We start from the raw sequence: 11,643 nt of genomic DNA, 5'->3' as shown, positions 1-11,643 counted from the left end.
ACTGTTGCATGAGGGGCAATTAAACTTCTATGAAGCAAAACCTCCCTATCACAGCAAAATATGTCAAGTGTATCGGAGCTCAAACCTCCAACCTCATTTTATTACTTTTAAATGTGCCAAGCTGCCTCAAATTAATTTGAATGAATTGAGAACAACAGCATTTAATAGGTTTTGAGAAACTTCAAAGTTTCTTTAATCTGTTTTGGATTGTTGGGTGTTTTTTTTGTTGGGGGGAGGATAGATTTCCAAAGTGAGACATAGATTTCCAGAAGGGGGTCAGAGCTGTAACTGAACTACGCTGGCCAAAGAAGCTCCTGTGCACCTACCGAGTCATGGTAGCTGTTAGTAACAGCTCGTGTGCTCACTAACAGCCTTCCCTACAACTCCGGCTACACCTCAGAAACAAGGGCTACTGCATTTTACTCCGTGTGCAAGGGGACAGCCTAGAGCGCACACATCAACTGCTACATGACGGCAGCTCAGCTGACGGGAGGCAATTTATTAAGCTTCTGTAACCAAGTGGTTAATGCACTGATCACTCCTGTCCTTTCACAGACTCCAAGAACGAGGTGGGAAGGGTACTCCACTGCACATACTGTTGAACAAGTAATGGTCAGACAGCTCACTGACATCGTGCACAGAGCAAAGGTGCTTTTAAAATTCAGGTGGTTCCCTGGATCCTCAGATACATGCTGTGGGTGAAGAAGCACAACATGAAATCTCTGATACTCTGTCTTCTGTCAGTAGTGTCAGACCACAAAGAAAGATCTGCATGTCTCCCAAAACTGCAGGTAATCACCGTTGTCCTGAGATCTATGCTTAAAGCTGTTAACATTTAAATTCAGTTCTTGCTTCTGCTGACTCTCCCTTGGGGTGTGCTTTATACCCCAAGCATATAAAGGTTTAGTAGGGAACTTGTTCACTGTTCTGCACAGGAGTAAATCTCACTCATTGTTCAGGTCCCCAAAAGATTCAAAATATTTTGCTACAGTAGGCCAAAATCTTGTTTTCTTATATATCCGAAGGCATCCAGAAGCTCTTTTTATCTTACATCCTTGAAAATAAGAATGTTCACAACAGGAAAGAGGGTCCTTGATGTTGAAAAAGGCATGCAAGTCAGCTTGTATTTTTCCTAGTATAATCAATGCTTCTAGAATGCTGGATCTGAGGGGTTTGCAGTGGTGCATTGATCTCATTCACCCTGTTACCCATGAGAGCCTTTCCGAAATACTGCTACTGAGTAACATGCTCACTGGTATGAAGGGAATAGAGAAGGAAAAACCTTTGCTGGTTGAGTAAAATGCAGAATGACACAAAACATCCAATTCAGCCTCCTTTAGGGTGTTTAAGACACAGAACTCATTTTTCTGGATGAAAAGCAGACAGTGACACTGCCAGCAGCAACTGTGTCAGCTCAGGTTCTCCCAGCAGGAGGGACATACAGGGCGGCTGGAGTGGGAAACGCAACAGATGCCACAAATGGAAGTGCTCATTTGGAGCCCACACTTAACTAGATAAAATGAGACTTAAGTGATGTAAAAGTTAATAGTGACTTTTCAGAACATAACAAATGCAACTGATCAATAATGAAAAGTATAGAAAGATTATGATCTGTTTAGAGTGGGGATCCCAGCTTACATATAGATCATCCATGTCAATAAGTGGCTGAATAATGAATGGCTTGGTTTGGTAGTTTAACCACAAAAACAGTCAAGAGAAAAATTACAACACAGTTTAGGCAAAAACAAAAGAGAAATATTTTGAGCAGAAAAACCCTCCCTCTGCTCCCAGAATACCTTAATAGATTATAGTTACATTATATGTCATTTTGTTCAACCAAAATGTTTTATATCCTATTTTATCTTTATCCATGTTAAAATAGTTTTTTTTTTTATTGTGTATATTTTCAAAGGAGAAATTATACTTAGAAATATTTTATATTGTGACTGTCTTTCCAAAAAATTTTTTTTTTCTTCTTTAAAAATATACCTAGCTCATTCTGATATTTGAGTTCTTAAGAATAGCTCTAAGTAGACTACATAAGCATTTTATACTGTTCAGCACTACAGGATGGGAATTCTTTCATAGCTCTACATTGATAAAATAGACATTAATTTTAATAAAAGCCAGAATACTACATTAAGAAAAACAGAGTTAGTAAATATTTAGAACATGATTGCCTTCTAGAGATTAAGATCAATTAAAATAAAATTCCTAACATTTTTAAGGTAATCCTGATAGATTCATATGCTCCTCAACCTATTAAAAAAGTGATGGATATTGATAAGTTTACAATTTATCCAGCGCTTACTTATTATCAGAATGGTTCAGTGAATAAAGCTGTTTGGGACCAATTAATAAAGCAGTGCCTGCCATGATCTGTAGATCATGAAAATACCAATTAGGAAGGTTATGGTGAATTTGTTTCTGTTTATAAAGAGAGTGATCTTTTCCACTGTTCATTATGGAACCAAAAATCTACCTACAAAGCCTACCTACTGTTTAAAGGAAGGAAAAAGATGTAAATTGCTAACTATAGCTAGGGAAAGTTCATGATGATATTTTTTATGATTATATTCTGTCCATCTATTTATAAAGCTGGCAGATACTTCACTATTTTGTTATAGTTCATTATTATATATTATTCTATAACACATTCTGTCATACTGCTTTTTGCTGAAGCCCAGTGTAATCTCTAGATTGTGGCTCAGTTCTAATGCATCATGTCTACCCCCAGTGCTAGAAAAGTGCAGAAAGCTATATACAGAAACAAGGCAAAAAAAGATGTGGAAAGGTCCAGGGCCCTGCACTACTGGTGGCACAGCTTAGCAAATACTAGGTTACCACTGTTTAATGAAGCCCAAAATAGGGAACATGCAATTGAATCCACTGGCAGATGGAGAACTGCAGTTAAGCTTGTGTTTTCTTAGGAATGCTATTTCTCCACTTGTGCCTCTTTAACTTTGAACTCGTATATGAAGTCAGTCCCTTAAGTCCCTCAGATGCTTTTCCCATAAAGCGGTTACCCTGCGGCCCTCCCATCATCTTTGTATGAGCCTTAGATGCGGCCTGAGAAGCACCCAGCTCTGCAGAGGGTAAGCTGCCCTCAGCTGAGTGAGCCAGAGGGAAGATGCAAATAGCCTGAGATGGCCGGTGATGAAGATTACAAGTAACACTTAAATGTCATTGTCTCCATGACCTGTTTCATTTCATGAGTGCACTGAGGTTAAAAATATTTTTCTGTCTGCTGCACACTGTGTTTGTGACTAAGGCAGACTGTATCTGTCAGAGCACTACAGACAAATACAGCTAGATCAGACGTGCCAAGACTGACTCCCACCGAGACAGGCTTTGTACAGCTTCTCCTGCGTTTAGCTCCCCAGGTAAAGCAGCTGCCTTCAGACCGCCAGAGTCCCAGGATGAGCCTCAGCTGTGGTAGCGTTTAGGCTGCATGCACAGCTATTCTGGGTCCTGCCTGGGAAATTCTGCTAATTGGGTAAACCCACTCTAGTGTACAGGCACCAACTGGCAGATGCAACTTTCACAATGAGAGAGATCCGTGATTTTCAAATGTAACTAACAATTTGTGACAATAAAACAACAGCATGAGCCAAGATGCTGGCACTTCTTCTTGTCACCTCTTTCAAGCACAGTAACTAGAATTTGCATTTGTTTCTTTTCCAAAGGCAGTAACATATTTTATAAAGTAGGTACTTAATGCATGCAATTTCTTTGGCATGATTTTATTTTTATACTGAAGTCTCTAAGGAGTCTAGTGTTGTCTCCCTTAAGGAAAGAACCCGAACAGTATTTAATTAACACTATATCCAACTGGAGAAATGTCATCCTCTGTAGACACTGTAGAGATCAGAACTGTCTCAAAAGGTAGATAGCTGTGATAATGGAAGGTGAAGATGATGGAAGTATACAAAACTATGAATGATACAGAGATGATAAAAGAGAAATTCTTGTTTAAACTTTCTTATACTAACAAAGGTGTGTTTGGTGAATTGGAATGGCAGTAAGTTTCAAACCCTCAAAAGAAAACAGTTTGTTAACGTACAGTAAAAATACCCATTGGAATTCATGATATATTGTCATGGTGACACAGTCAGCTACATCTCTGTCTCCCTTGTCCAGTGCAAACCCCTGGGTCTTAGGGCTCCTTGGAGGGGAATTTACAATTTTTTCATTTTTAGACCAGGCCCTGGGCTACAATACACAGCGTATCAATCACTCTTCCCCTGCAGGTTAAACTCCATACAGAAGTCCGTGAATGGAAGAGTGTCAGTGCCAGAACAACATTTTTAAAAGAAACGTATTCTTTACTTGGCATTTGGCTGTGGGCATAAATCTTTAAAGACCAAGATAAAAAAAAAAAGCAAAGAAAATTGGAGGGGAGGTTTTTAAGCACTGGTTTAAGCATTGGTAGGGAGGGAGGTAGACCAGATCGGGGTAGCTTTTTTAGATATCCTAAGTTCATTATTCTGGTTTGGTCTGGTTCCCATTATTTGCTTTTGGTTTGGTTCTGGTTTGGTCAGGCCAACAGGCAGATGAAGCAGTATTAGCCTGAGCCGGTGATTTCATACAGCACTGCGTAGGACACTAGGTGACACTCTGAAAGGTGGATTGCTGTGGCAGCACGGAGCCAGCCCTGGGCTGGGACCACCTGGCTCCAGCAGCAGGCCCTCGCCAGCCCGGCACCGTGCTGACGCAAACGCGCTGCTTCGCACCCTGCAGCCAGCTCCTGCCTCCGCTTGTTCAGAGCTCTGCCGCGTCGCCAAGACCAGCCCCTCTCTCTTAAGAAAGTCTTCATGCAAATCCTGCCACAGGTTTTTCTTTCTTTCTTTTTTTTTTTTTTTTTTTTTTGTGAGTCCTTAATCATTTCTTGTCAGAACAAATTTGGTCAGTCGTCTGGAAAAGGAGGTTGAATCATTAAAGCTAACAGTTCTGACGTCGTTTCTTAACAGCTCCTAAGTGTCACTTGATGGATGGCTGTCTGGAACGATATCCTCCTTCCTCCTGATATTCCCAACCAAACCCAAGTGATAGAAAATGTCTCAGAATCCCAGCAATCGCCTACTACCAGTAAGTTATTACAGGGCACTCCAGATCTTGTGCAGTCATCTCCAGTACACTAACTCTGTACAGGATTTGAAAAGGATTAGACATTATATGGATAGTATGCACATCTGCAGTTATGTTAGATAAGCGAGAAAGGGAAAGAGACCCTGAGATCTGAATGTTTCTAAGACAAGCACTTATTGTCGGCATCTAGAATGAAAGCTCCTCTCTGGGTGGATGAGCAGGAGGGGGGATGGCCTGGGCGACCCCTCACTCCTGCCAGGGTTCGGGTTCTGGGCAAGCCCACCCTCCTCCCACCATTTCTATAATAAATGGGTTTTTGACACTTCTGTGAAGTATCTGTTAGTGTCCACTGCCAAAGGCAGTATAATGGAGAACATAAAGGGCAGGTCTGACCTGCTGAGACCATTCCTATGTTCTTTTTGGCCATTAAAATAAAACAAATAGCAAATACCTTCGGAAACTTACTATACACCAAGAAAAGACTTAATTTTAAAACTCCAACTTGAATTTTCTGGGGATAATTCTTATCAAATATTGTATTGGCAGAAGCTGCTCTATTTCATTCAGCTTCTGGAGAAAAATAATTATGCTTTTTACAATTTGACGTGCATTTGCATTCCTTCCAAATAGTCCTATTACAACAAATGAATTACTTACTATACATCTTTTTCATGCTGCTTTTCAACTTAAATTTAATTTTCACATAGATTTATTTAAAACAATTCTCAATGTGACTCAGCCAAATGATGAATTTATGGATGGTTTAGTAAATGTGTAATCTAGTTGAAGTTAAAAATGGCTACTTTGTAATGCTGTGCCTAAATGAAATTATCCATTGTAGCCAACTATTGTGCATCCATTTAAAGCCTATTTCTTGTGGCACATATTCAATCTTTAACTGAAAGAAAACATAAAGCAAATATGTTGCTAACAGAAAAATGTATATCTATAGCATTAGTATTAAGCAAATGTTTTAATTTCTTTTTTCCATTCTGTGAACTTTCTTGAACAGATACATATGTGTGTGTATACATTTCGTATATGCAGAGAACACACTATGCATATTCATGATGTATATTTTCTGTTATGCATAATAAAAAAACTGTCTCTGTCCAAATGTTAAGTAGTCTGATTTTAAGAAGAAAAGTTAAATCAAGTGAACATTTCAGAGCATAAAAATATTTGTAATGAGATCTCACTGCAGAAAAGGTTTCTGATGTGTATCGATAGCAGAATAGACTGTGCAAGAACTTTGCTTCAGGCAAAACGTGATTCTGTTTTCTGCTCCATTGTTGGCACAGAATCAGTGGTTATGCCACAGTTATGTCTAAAATCAGGTTCTCTCTGATAAAGAATATGGTATAATCAGTCGCCTTGGTTCTTTTCTGTGTCGTGATAAAATGTTTGTGACGTTTCCCAGAAGAACTGTTCAGAGCCCTTCTGTTGCTTGAGGTTGAGCTGAGTTTGAGATGTTTGAGTTCTCCATTTTTAAAGAGTAGCCCCAAAACTTTCTCAGAGAGAAAGACTTACTGAGATTTCAAGTGGATACCCAGCATAGCATACACTCAACTCACTGCTTATTGTTCAGGAGTTTTGACCAAGTTATCCACACTAAGTTTGGGATAACTGAATCAAGTATTAGTTGATTATCAGAATCAGGATGAAGTTTGTTTCTCCCAGCCAAATATACAAAAATTGAGCTATTAAATTCCTGTCCATATCCCCACAAGTACTTGGTGTCTAATCCAAAACCCGGTGCACGCAATTTGCAGAAAAAACCTTCCATCTACTTCACAGTTCTGGACAAGACCTTTATTTCCTACTGCAGTCATACTTTATGCTATTTATTCTGTAATGTCCTGATTCAGATAGTGGGATTTCCATTACTGTCTTTGCAGAATTAGTAGAAGAATTAGAGAAAGATTTAATTCCACATCCACAGAGGCATCTAGGCTCCTGAAGTCACAATGTGTTCCATAGTTTACATTATAGCCCATCCAACATGTAAATTAGACTTCAGTTGTATAAATTACTGAGTGAGACTACTTTATTCTTTCTTTAAACAAGACCAAAAAAATCACAAACTGTTTCATCTTCTTTTCCTACTATTTTCATTTTTCATGTTAAAAGGTTGACAGCTGCACGCTAAGGAGATAGACTTACAGAGGAATTACGACAAGGTAAGTGAGTGAATGTGCAAGCTATTCTGAGGCAACTGTCTCTGAGTGTGCTTTTAACCCCCACGAGCTCACAGCAAAGGCAGTGGAGCTTATCCGTCTTCTGCTGAGGGGTTAGCTAACTCGCGTGTGTTTCAGGAAAGAAGCCAAACCATGTCTGTTAACCAGAGAGTGACTTAACTCACTGTAAGATCAGACCCTACTTTACCCTATAATAACTTCTTCATGACTGTGATGTTTCTTTTCGATAAAGGATTAATGGAGTGCAGCAAATACTCAGTTATTGATTATAAGGACTCATTTTTCATTGTTAGTATTTCTTGCCTGCTGTTAAGCTATAGAGCACAGTAAAGTCTGGAATTTAAAACAGTACCCTGTTCAAAGGAAAAAAAAAAGAATTAAGATCTCTTTTGCCTGCTGTTGCTTTGCTTATTTTAAACCAAAGGGAATGTATGGAGAAAAAGGTTTTGATTTAGGATTAAGCACTGGTTTTAACTGGATCCTGTTTCATAATCCTTTAAACTATGTATCAGAAGTTCCCAATGAACATATTTTGTTGCAGCAACTCCCCATCAAGAGCAAAGCTTTATGGTCATGCAACTAGCATTTCCCCAACAACGTTACAAAGGTGTATGTAGCTCCTAATAGCAGTTACTGACTTTGTCAAATCTGGTTACGTTCCCACAGGGCAGCACGAGGGGTTTCTTTCTTTGGAGAATTTTATACTTGTGATATACAGCTCCTAAATAATACTGAAGCCTGGACTTGTATGAAAGCCTCCAGAGTTCCTGGATTCTTCAAAAGGCTCATAAAATCTTTGAAGCTGAGAGAACCTTCTGTTTTGTCTTCTGCATCCAGTGATATGGAAGGCAGACAAGTCATTTGGCTTTTGTTATTTTGCAAGAAGCCTGTGAAAGGGGCCTGCCATAAACAAAGCTTATGAATAAATGAATGCATCTGACAAAGAAGTTAATGATCACATGGACTGAGCCCAAATTCTTGATCAATGAATCATGTAGCCTGCTTTGTTTAGGCTTTGGCAAATCAATACTCCATTTTGTTAAACAAGTAAAATAGATTTTTTGTGGGGGTGCTCTGGATTAATTTTTAAATATAATGTGTCAGACAAAGAAAATCTGAAAGGGTGCTTGAGAGTACTGCTTGGAGCTCTTCAAAATTGCTTCTTTGCATTTTTTGTCTTGTTATGCTTCTCACCAGGTGACAATACACATCAGATGGCCAGTTAAGGGAAAGAAATAGTAAAATTCAGAAGTCTATATTGTGGCTACAAAGCTGTAAAAGAGCCGATAACTTTGCAGAATTATTAGTATAGCATAATTATGTTGCTACATGAGATTTGTGTTAAATGAAATGGGATCGGTAAACAGTAGGACCCTCTTCATTTCTCTCTCTCCTTGGGCTTGTAACACTCAGAACATTAGTAAATAAAAATATCATACCTGATAAACAGTTCTTTTTTTCCCCCTTTATCATATAATATTGGAGTTTTACTGGATGCAGGTTATTACTTTTTCCCCCAGTGACCTACCACACCTGTAGTGGGCAAAGCAACTCTAATAATGTAGCCTATTGTTTTTTTATGATAGAAAGCACAAATTCAGGATTCTTAAAGGGATTTAGGTGCTTAATAATGCAGGTATATCCTTATCAAGGGCTAGGAATTAATTTTAGGCTGGATGGTAAAAGGCTTCTATCCAGCAGCAAGATTCTGCTAATTCCATAGGAAGAAACCTAGTTAAGAACTGCTGTGGGTTCCTGAAGGAGTCGAGCAGGCACAACTGATACTGAGTTTTCAGGAGAACTTGATTGATTTTTGAAAGTTATTGTGGCAATATCTGACATATTAGAAATATCAATATCAGATGCCCTTCTGATAAAGGCACTTTGAATGCCTTTGTAGTACTCTAATTCTGGCCCCAAAATGTTGGTTCAGAACACCTGGAAAACCTGAGTATTGCTGAGTATCCCCTTGATACAGCAAACTACTGAAATTCTGTCTCAGGAAAAGAAAATAAAGTTTTTAACTTTTGTCCTCATCAAGAAAATGACAGGGTCCTGCACTTGATACTGCCAGAACTATATTCCTGAAACATAATTCCTAGATAGATTTAAGTAGAGACAGAAACACCAAATCTGATTAGATGGATCAAAGTGGTCTGCTTTTACAAAGCTCTGAGTACTTGCAGCTCCCATTGTCAGAATTAGATTTGTGGCTAAGTGGAATCTTTCATCATGACATCAATTTGTTTTCAGTACTTAACAATAGATTTAGGAGCCTAACTTCAGGCAGCCAAAATTGAAAGCTTTGGCTTTGGTCTTCTAAGAAAAGCAATTGCTTCCCAGATTCCCAGAGTTATTTATTACCTTCAGCAGCATAATTTGTTAAAGAGGGTGTTCAGAACCAACTTCCAGCAGGGGAAAAGAGTCACTGCTGTGATATGAATAAGAAATGACCCCTTTTCCCTAATCCTGTTGTTTACTGGCCTTTCATCAAGGCAAATAGGTGCAAATACTGCCCCGTCAGAAAATGACACTGTGACTTTAATAAGAAAGCTGAACAAGAAATCTTTTTCTGAACTATGAATTAAGCATTCTGTATGGTCACTGTATCGAGTCAGTGAAAGAAAAGAAACCAACTGTTCTGCAAAAGATAAATTATTATCCCCTAAAATGGTTTATGTTCCCTTGGTTATTTGTAGCCAGTGATTGAAAGTCAGGTAGAGGACACAAGCTATTGAACAGATCCCTGGGGACTCTTCCAGGTTTGGTCTGTTAAAAATCTTCAGAAGTAAAAGCTGAAACAGAATAGGATAGAATGGAGCTGAGTAGAACAAATCCAAATCAAGGATTATGCCCTAAAAGAATTTGTAAGCTTGAAAATTGTTAGAGTAGCTAAAATCTGTTTAGTGGTTTGTTTTTTTAAAGCCTCAGCTGGCTTGTTGGAATGCTAACAATTATTCATTCATAGAAGAGAAAACAAAACAAGAAAATGCCAGCAAGTCAGAAATAAGCTTATTCACAAAAGTACAGTATGTATTTTCCAAAGCTGTTGGCCTGATATTCTCAGGCTGAGACCACCCAGAGGCCTGGGAACAGTCTTTACATTTCAACAGAAACTAACGCCTCATGGTACATTTTAAAATCAGGCTTTTTTATTCTAACATTCTCCCTGATTTGCAGATTCAAACATTGCTACAGGTCTTATTTAAATCCAAGCAGTGCTCAGTATTAACAGTAGTACAATTAGTTACTGTCCTTTTCATTATCAAGTTGGGATCAAATGTTGTAATAAAAATCAATAGAGTATTTCCCCACTGTGTCTCTGAAAGTAAGAACAAATACATACATCAGATAAAATGAGATTATACTTTCACAAGTGATTAGCATGATTCAAGTGATCTACTAATAAGTTTATGCAGATTCCTTGTTTTCTTTTAACAACATTTCATTTTCTCTTTTACTTGTCTACAGATACTTCAATTTCGGCACATCTTTTAGGTAGTGGTACCAAACCACAACCCTGTTTCAGAACTATCCAGGCCATTAGGATCACCTTCATAATTAGAAGATGCAGCTTTATTCATTCACTACAGTATCACTTAGTAGATTCAAATAAGAGGCAGCACTACGTTTAATGGAGGCTTTTAATGGCGGCTTTAAACTATATTTCTTAAAGATGATTGGGAGCTAAAAGCAGGTAGCAACTGCTTCTTCCAGGCTTGCAGTGCTATCACTGCCAGTGCCACGCTTACGTGCTGAGAACAAAGACCTTCATTTTACGTGTATGTACTTAAAGTACTTGCTCTCATATACGTAGACAGACATGTGCCACAGAATATGCAATAATCTGGTAGTTAAAACATTCTACTGAGAACTGTGAGTTCAGCTCATCTCAGGCAGGAAATAAGCTGAAATTAGTCTCTTACTTCTTAAGTAATTGTATAAAAAGAGTCACTTTGTCAATTGAGCTCTGTGTCAATACAAAAGGACATTACATGCTGTGGGGTAGGTCTGGAGGAAAGTGCCAAAGCGCTTCTGTAAGACAAATGATTGAATACATAGTGTTTTTTTAAGGAAACAAAAAATGCCTTTCAAATCAAATGTAACAATGCTTTGACTCATTCAAATAATCTTTGTGGACAATGTGGGGTAAGTGTCCAAAACTATGGATGGACACAGCGAGAGGGACATGGAAATCTCCAGTTCAGAGAAGGCTCCAAAGTGCCTAATAGAAAGCAAGTTGGCTGCTTCTATCCCCAAGACACAGATTTCACTCATCATTGTTACAGAATGAAAAATTTAAGAAAGCCCCAAGAGAAGAATTTTCTTATTTTATTCAAACGAAGCTTCCATCTGA

General features: G+C 38.4%; 1 long non-coding RNA gene across 1 annotated transcript; it reads left to right on the top strand.

Annotated features, from left to right (window-relative positions):
- The first annotated feature begins 4,961 nt into the window (after window positions 1-4,961).
- Window positions 4,962-10,985, top strand: LOC106483346 (uncharacterized). Its single transcript, XR_001292353.2, has 3 exons — window positions 4,962-5,088; window positions 7,219-7,268; window positions 10,758-10,985. It is a non-coding gene; the product is annotated as an uncharacterized lncRNA (long non-coding RNA).
- The last annotated feature ends 658 nt before the right edge of the window (window positions 10,986-11,643 follow it).

Source organism: Apteryx mantelli, chromosome 10 (assembly GCF_036417845.1).
Source record: "Apteryx mantelli isolate bAptMan1 chromosome 10, bAptMan1.hap1, whole genome shotgun sequence".
In the NCBI taxonomy this organism is placed as follows: domain Eukaryota; kingdom Metazoa; phylum Chordata; class Aves; order Apterygiformes; family Apterygidae; genus Apteryx; species Apteryx mantelli.
The sequence above is the reverse complement of the archived record's forward strand: the minus strand, read 5'-3'. Positions and strand labels throughout refer to the sequence as shown.